A 9,285-nucleotide genomic window follows, 5' to 3' on the forward strand; every position below is an offset into this window, starting at 1 on the left:
AAAAAAAAAAAAGAGTGTATAGATCCCTGCTCTATATGCACCAATTCTTTTTTACAGTATTACTTTGTGTCAGTCTTTATTGGAAACTACAGAGCTGAGTACTTGTCTCTCTTGAGGTCACGAGGACGGGGTATAGTGAAGCTCATCTGGCAATATCACCTTGATCAACTACAGAGTTCTTTTCCCGAGGGAGGGGAGCTCACACACATCACCCATCACCTTCTAAGTGCTATCTTTGTGGAGTGTTGTTTGTTGATTATGCTTTGGTTTGAGTGTTGGTTTATTTGGCTACATTTCCTAGACATTTCCAGAAATACAATGTCAAGAAATAATAGTTTACTTTTTGCAAACAATGAAATGGCGAGGTTACTCTATATGGTTAAGATAAACAGTGGAACTATATGATCTCTCAGGTTTTTACCAGCACTGAAAATCTATAATTCTAGAATAAATTAACATAAATCTTACAAATAGGACATCCCTTTTGCTGATTCAACAGTAATATTAGCTCAAAGGGAAAGACTGGTGTGTATGACAGGATTTCTCTTTGTTACTCCTTGTAGTTTATCAACAACAAAGTTAGAAGGTGATTTGGCATTGAGTATTAAAGAAAGAAAAATCAATTTGTTGAAAAACTTGTCCTTTTGTTATTTTTCTTGCTCTTCTATGTGTGGATTTGAATTTTTAGAAAAAAAAATGTGTTTTTTTTCTTTTTTGTCCTTGTACCATATCGAGGTCATTGTCTTATAAATAGTAATGACTATCATATTTGTTAAGTCATTAAATACAGGTAGTTTTCAATACATAGATACCTAGAGCATCAAATAGCCCCTGTGCTTTATTGTGCGTTACCACTGGCAAATTCATGACCTCTGACTGTTAGTGGAACTTGTCCTTCAAACAAAAACAACAAACAATACTTATTACTAATTACCAAGTGCCTAAGGTCTTGAAATCTGGAGAATTGAATCTCAATTAATTAGAATTAAGATATAATGACAAAGGATGCACCAAATTAATCTGGATCTTAAATCGTCTCCACAGCTCACTGGTAAGCGGTATGGTTCCTTGAAATGGTGGAAAGAATATTGGACTTGGAGAAGTCATACCCCCTACTAGCTGTGTAACCTCCCCAAAGGAAACTCAGTTGAACTTGCCAAATGAAGACACTCCCTCACGTAACAGCTTCCTTAGGGTTCTTGTTTCAGTTGAAAAATAGATGTGAAATCTCTTTGTAAGTGACTGTTAAAATGGCCTCATATTTACTTCATTATGAGCTTTCAGAGTACTTCAAAAAGTACATGCCTCTTCAATATCAGAGCAAGTTGAAACCATCCTGAACACTGGGTACAGCTGAACAGACAACCTTTGACATGATGGGACTCTAGTCCGGGAACTGGAAGAATCTAGCATAGCTTACTGATCATGACACTGCTTCGTCCCTCAGCAAAAAGTGTTCATTGTTCCTCCACCACGATGGTTTCCACTATAATTGCCCATCCTCACCACTGGTCCACCCTCTTGTCTCTAGCTCTTTGATTCAGATTACTGTTTCTTCTTACTCAGAAATGTATCTAAGCACAGCCCTAACCCTATGCATCTTTTCAGCTTCTACTCGTATTCCCACAGCCAACAAAAAACTAATTCTTAACTCAGTCAAATAACCAAGGCAGAGAATATGTTTAATGCAGAAAACCATTTTCTGAACATAATATTCAGCAGGCTACTAGCCTTGGATATGGATGCATGCATAAAATTTATGTTGCAATGGTTAAATAATGTTGCTTTGTTTTCTTATCTGCCGTTACTTGAGCAACCTAGGACAGAGCTTATAAATTTATTTTGAAGGCACTTAACACTGAGGGAAGCAACCATCCAACACCTTTATCTTTATGTTTCTGAACCCCTGGACATTTCTCAAACACAGTAGCAACCAGGTCACACAAAGTACTACCTTCAAAGGGAACATGTTTGGGGAAAGTTTGAAATTACAAGCAAAATCTTCAATTGCCACCACAAACCATGGCTCTTGGTATATCCACCGTGAGGTTTGAGCAGGAGTCTTAAAGCTTCCTACTGCTCTAAGTCCACAACCAAATGTCATACATCCCTCCTTTCCTGAGAGGTTGTTACATGTAGCCCAAAGTCCTGGTGTTCTGGATGCAAAAAAACCCCATAATTTGTTCAAGTATCTTCTATCGATATAGGTTACGTGTGGTAATAGGAGAAAGTAACAGGAAAAGACAGGACTCCTAGCAATAGGAGCCCCACTGTGGGCCCCACAGAAATGGAACTTGAAGTCCCCTCTGCACCCAAGCTTCTCTAGAGACCAAGCCAACTTGTCTCTGATGTAGCAGCTTCAGTAGATGGATCTTACCTCATGCTCCACCATTGACACAGCGCTGCTGCTTTTTTGTGGTTCTTCACACTTCTCTTTCTGCTGCTTATTATACACGATGCATTCATATCTTGACAGTGTTTTTGTTTCCTTTCTTTTAAAGTGTTTTTTTTTAATTGGGGAATATTGGGGAACAGTGTGTTTTTCCAGGGCCCATCAGCTCCAAGTTGTTGTCCTTCAATCTAATTGTGGAGAGTGCAGCTCAGCTCCAAGCCCAGTCGCCGTTTGCAATCTTAGTTGCAGGGGGTGCAGACCACCATCCCATGCAGGAATTGAACTGGCAATCTTGTTGCTCTAACCAGCTGAGCCATATGGCCGCTCCTGCAGAAGCTCAGCGGCAGCTTGTTGTCTTCAATCTAGTTGTGGAGGGCCCATGTGGGAATCAAACCGGCAACCCTATTGGTCAGAGCTTGCACTCTAATCAACTGAGCCATCTGGTTGCCCCTTGACAGTGTTTTTCATGTGAGGCTACTTCATAGGTCAGTGAACAGTTTATGAATAGGTTGCTCTGGGATGAGACACCAACACCTAGTCCAGGAGCTGGGGATTGGGCAGCATGGCAGAGGGAAGAGAGCTGTCCACTTAGGAATCCAGGGTTGCTTTCCTTGGCAGGAGAGTGAGCACAGCAACGTCCCTTAGAAATTCCCATGCGTATGTCCTGGTCCACCTCTCAGGATCTCTCTCCTGGACCAGTGAAGCCTCCTGCTTCCACTCGCACACTACAGCCCTTTCTCACATTGAACCCAGCATAATACATTTTAAACCCAGCTCAAATCATGTCATTCCTTTGCCAAAAACAGATGTCTTCTCTGACCCTTTATCTAAATGATGACCCTTTATTCTGTCACTACCTCCTCAACCTCCTTATATTGTATATCTACTGCTTTTTTTATTGGCTGCCTTCTCCACTAGAATTTAAATTCCACGATGGCAAGGAATTCATTGGTTTGATTAACGCTTATAATCCAGTATCTACAACGATGCTTGGAACATGGTAGGTGCTCAATTAGTATTTGTTGAATGAATGAGTTACAAGGCACCGTGAGCATAAAAGAATGTGAGTAATATGTCTAGAACAACACTACTGGAGGAGATGGATAAGTAATTTTAACCGTCGTGATAAGTTCTAAGATTTAGGCAAACAAAGAGTTCTACTGTGTATTTTGGGCTTGACTCTTTTTTTTTTTTTGAGACCTGAAAGCTAGAGAAAGGCATTTTAATTGGGAGCATGCATACAATCATTAGGGAAGAGGAAGCGTGGCTTGTTTGGAACAACTCCTTATCATGATGCCTTCAGCTGCAAATAACAGAAAATAAAATTCGTATTGGCCTAAATTTTAAGGAACTGTATCAACTCACCAGGAAGGAAGCTTTTAAGTAGGGCACACTTCAGGAGCAGTGTATCAGGCCTCCAACAATGGCAAGCCTCACACATTCTCCTGGCTCTGGCCTCCTCCCGTTGTTGGCTGCATCCTCCTACTTGTGGCAAGATGGCTGCACCAGGTCTAGACATCATTTCCGGAGACAACAATCCCCAGCAGCAGAAAAATACTGTGTTTTCCTTGGGTATATATTTTAGACAAGAAAATAATTCCTAGAATACCATCCACAGACTTCCCCATCAGCCAAAAGTAGGTTACTTAGCCTTTCTTAAATAATCATCAGAAAAGAGAATTCACAACTACTATGACCGGCTTTGAAAAATTACCAAGAGCAAAAATCTTTGAAGAATCGATCCCCACTACCACTGGAGTTTGAAGGTTAGCAGAGGAAAGAAGTGGAAAGAAAAGAAAGGTCAGCAAATAAGTCTTTGATGTCATGCTATGGATTTTGAACTTCACTATGAAGGCTACTAGTAAACAGTGATTAATTTAAACAAGAAAGTTGTAGAATCAGTTTCCCAATGTGTAAAAATCACTAAAATGGCATTTTAGACAATGGAATGGAGGAGCAACACTAAAAACAGGGGGATCATTTGGGACCACTGCAGCAATATACATGAGAAATGCAGAGTTTATATGAAGATAATGACATTAGGGATAAATTGGGGAAACTTAAGGAAGGGCTGGAGTGCTGGGACCGTTCAGCAAGATCTGGTGACTGAGTGATGATGGATCTGAGGCAAAGGGGAAAAAAATAATGGTGAGCTGAAGTTTCTGGCTTAGGTAACTGGGTGGAGGGTGAACTAATTCACAGAAATAGGAAGTAAAGGGCAAAGAGATTTGATGGGGATGCAACAATGATTGTGTTCAATGTTCTCTGACAGAGATGTGTAAAAGGTAGCTGGAGACACGCATTTGGAGTTCAGAGAGAGGTCTGAATATATATTTATTCCCTGATCGTGGACTAGGAGATAATCACAGTACTGGGAGTGTAGATAGCACAAGATTCATTAGGAGCAGTCGTACCCCTCAAGGAGCTCACGACTTTATTGATTATTTTAGAAAACAATTATGTAAGTTCCACAGGAATTGTTGGAAGCGTAAATCTCTTTGAGATGTGGCAACCAGCTAATTTCGATGGAAGTTTTAAATGGAGTTTTGATCAGTGAAACAGAAAAGCTCTGTTAGGAAGGGAACTGGCAATAGCCCAGACACGAATTAATAAGGAGCCTAAAGGAGCCTAAATGAAGAGTGTTAGAACCAGCAAGGAAAAGAACTGGATAGATGCCCATGACATTTTGATAAGAGAATCAATACATTTTGTGACTAAGTAGATATGAAGCAAGAAGAAGGACTTCAAGATATTGGTTTTTTTTCTTTTGCATGATTGACAGCACAAAACTAGAGAAATCAGTGCAAGGAGTTGGTTGGGCTGAGAAGAGTTAAAAAAATATATCATTTTTAGACATGTTGATATTGAGAAGATGGGATATTCAGCAGACAGACTAGAAATGTAGGAGAAAGATCAGAGCCAGAGATGATGTTATGGGGAGTCCATGTGCACATATGGTTGTAAAGTACAAGTCACAGAGGCTACAGTGGTGCCCCCTGGAGTTGTGCAGTGCTGTGGTGCATGTTATAGATACTTAGGTGATAATCATTGCAGGCATTTTTCTCAAATGGATTTGAACAAATGGTCAGTTAGATAAAAATTAACCTGAACCTAATATCTTATGAATTTCAGAAAAAGGTGTTCATTAAAATATTTAAGAGTTTCTTACATGAGAAGGACAGAATCAGGGATGGAGAATAGAGGAGAAAAGATACTATGGAAGAAAAAGAACCAGAAAAAGAAAATAGCTACTTCCACATGACTACTAATGTGGACGAATGCATGAATTGATAAACATTTCATCAGTGTCTCATGAAGCAAACAAATACAATATTTTAATTCCATGGATATGAAGAATAAGCTGCCTAAGAATCATCTTTGACAGGAAAAATCTAGAAACTCTGGGTATGCAACTCTTCTACTGCAGCAACTACCCAATTGTATAAGGATGTGGTTAATCAAAGCTTTTGACAGTAACAATAGAGGGCAGGTGTTACGCCTATTCATTTAGTTCATAAACAAGTAGATAACTAAATGCTTTAATGAGACGAAGAAAAAGTAACGATAAAATGTGTGCTTAAGAGAATCAGGATTTAACCACTTGCTGCATATTTATAACTGTCTAATCATATGCACAAGTACACACATATACACACACACGAATACACATTTCCACACACAGTAATATACAATTTAGTTAACAGCTGAAAGTTCAGCTATGATTTACTAGGTATTACAGACCATCCATGACCCTCGAGGAAATTCCTTTTATAGTGAGCAAAACAAAATAAACGTTATCCTAAACCATTACAGTCACAGAGATTACAATCTATTAGAGAGTTTTATGAAGGCAGAATCCTAATCAATACTCCTATACTGACAATCCTAACAACCTTCAACAGAAAACTGGAAGATTTCATTGCAGGCTGTATTCTCTGTCAGACTAGACAAGTTTAAGGTAAATAGCTGCATATATCACAAATGCAAACAAACATATATTAGCATATTAAAGGTACTGCAAGGTATATTGAAGTAAAATATATAGAAGAAAAAATACTGATGCAGATGTTGTCATATTTAATCAGTAGAAAACCTTATTTATATAGACTGTATGTTCCATGAGGTCAGAAACCACGTCTGTTTATATAACACTGTATTAACACAAAACCTGGTACAAAACAGGCTATCAACAAATACATGAATTATCTTAGCATTGATTGTCCTAGAAGCCGTGGTATTACCAAGTAAAATCTTGGGGTGTTTTGATTAATATTACAACCTAAACGTGAGATTAAGACAAATGTACAGATCACTTTGAGCTTATTTATTCATTTATCATTCACTCACCCATGTTTCATTCTGAAAAGTATTTAAGAAGTCTTAAAAACAGCGCATAAAACAGTAAAGACAGATGCAGAAATTGGGATAAAAAATGGAGATTGGATAATAGAATGAAAAGTAGAGAAGGGTAGAGTGTGTATACAAAGTATATGTGGTAGGAGTCTGGGCACTTGCCAAAAGTGCAAGTGGAGTTCTGTCTTAAAGGACCCTGCCAAGCGAAATGTGCACACAGCACCCATAGCGCCACTTTCACAAAATAATGCAGGTAATCATCCAGCTTCTATGCTAATATAACATAGCGCAGATACATTATTTAGTATTTCATTCCCTGGGAAAATGCACTACAACAATGCATTACAGAGACCACTAAGTTATTTTCTTTCAAAGCAAAGTGATTAAATAAAATCCTGGTGCTTTAATATTGGTCCCAGTTTGGTTTTCAAACGGAAGAATGAGTGAATTTGTAAAATAAAGCTTTACATTTCATAGCTTTCAAGGTTTCTAATAGAGGAAAATGTGTAGGGAGCCGTTTAGATGGCTACATGTTTGCTTATAGAGAAAGAAGAACCATTGGCATAATTAACTTGCGAATTTCCTTGGCCAACGTGCACTCATATTCTATATTAAAAAGTCATGTGCAGGGTTTGTAATGATCAAAGTGAAAAGAACTAAAAATGGTAATGAGGATTGTGGCTTGAGATTTCATTATTTACACTGAAATGTAGACTTGAATATGTGCACATGGGCAGCCTGCAGAGAGGCAGAGAGGATGAGGGCAAGAGACATTGAATCATTGAGCCTGGCAGAGAAAATGAAAACACAGTGAGAGAGGTGAGAGACAAAGTGGAAATGTTCCCTTTCTGGAACAGTTTCAGGACTGGATTCTGTAATCTACAGCTGGCTCAAATTACATCTAACTCATTTATTAAGTTCAGACAAGGGACTAAAGTGGGAAAAATGCAAAAATCCATCATTGTTTTTTATTTGATTTGCAGCACGGCTGGATTCACATGTCTTGCCATATTTTTGTGTTCTGAAGGGCAGTGAAGCAAATTATCAAGGCCAAGTGTAAAACATGGGAGATGAGTTTATCCCCTAGAGATTTTAAAAAGGACGAATAATAAATGGAATTCTCACTGAAAACTTGTCCTGCTTCGCCCCATCGTTTTTCTTCTTCCAAATTTAGAATTATTGTATTCCTTTGCATATCAGTTAAGATTTTTCCCTAGGCTTGATTTCAGGAATCAACTATCTATTTTAAATAAACAAATATTCAAGGTTTTTTACACATAAATCTCAGAGCCATTTCTTTCAGCTATTTGAATCTTATTTTTCAGGTAACATATAAAGCTCAAGTTTTAAGAACTTGTGTGAACGTAAGGTCTCTAACTTAACTGAACTTGTGCAAAGTACTCCAGGAGAAAAAACTACTTATTTTTTGCTGTACAGCTTGCTTTCAGTTATTACCCACTTAAATAGTACTACAGACTGTACTCCAGAAAGTACTCCAGGAGAAAAAAGTTACTTACTTTTTGCTGTACATCTTGCTTTCATTTACTACCCACTTAGTGCAACAGAGTATACTAACTACATTATATGGATTATCTCATTTCTATCACCACAAAAACATCACTATGAGTTTATTGTTATTTTATCCATTAACAGATAGGGAAATGGAGAGGCTATGTCAGTTAATAACTTTCCCAAGTTCTCACATTAAGTTGTACTGTCTGAATCTGAACTCAATCAGCCTGATTCTTGACCCATGTTTTTAACTACCAAGTTACAGTTCTCACATTACATTTCAAATTTCTATAACAAATAAAATGCATATCCTTAGAAATGAAAGAAGCTTATTGAATGCATTGATATAGTATAGAGTAACCAACTTTGAATTAAGGGTCGAGACGCGTAGGTTCTATTCATGACACTAACGATGTGACTTTAGTCAAGTTAGTTCATCTCTTTGTGCCTCGACTGAAAATTGTGCGGGGTCCAAAAACCTAGTTGAACTAAGCTGATGCTGAGGTCTTTTCAGGTTTTGACATTACGTTTTCTAACTAGAGGCTTATCAGTACCTACCATGCCTTCGATCAGAGATAAGAACGTGATGTTAACCGGAGGATGTACGTGGTGGGGTGGTGTGGCTCTGTGCCATGGCCTGGATACAGGAGGAAACTAGTAAAGAGAATGTGAATAAAGAAATACAAATTCATTTCCTGTAGGAGACATACTAGTAGACACCCAAACTTGGAAGTCTATGGACTATGTATTATTTTTAACCATGGTCCAAAGTTATATTCTAAAGAAAAGCTTATTTATGTTGTTTATTCAGTGCCTAGAATCGGGCCTGGCTCATAATTGAGGGTCAGTGACAATTTTTAAGCCAACAAAATGAAGGGGGAAATCCACTTACGTAGTCCATGTCCTTTGGAAAATAGAAGCTGATTGCTGAGCAAATCATATTCCATAGCGTTGCTCAGTTAAGTTTGGAGAGGAAACCCACCGATAGAGTTCGCACATGTTACTTCTTGGTGACCAGGCAGATCTCA

Source organism: Rhinolophus ferrumequinum, chromosome 3 (genome assembly GCF_004115265.2).
Source record: "Rhinolophus ferrumequinum isolate MPI-CBG mRhiFer1 chromosome 3, mRhiFer1_v1.p, whole genome shotgun sequence".
Taxonomy (NCBI): Eukaryota; Metazoa; Chordata; class Mammalia; order Chiroptera; family Rhinolophidae; genus Rhinolophus; species Rhinolophus ferrumequinum.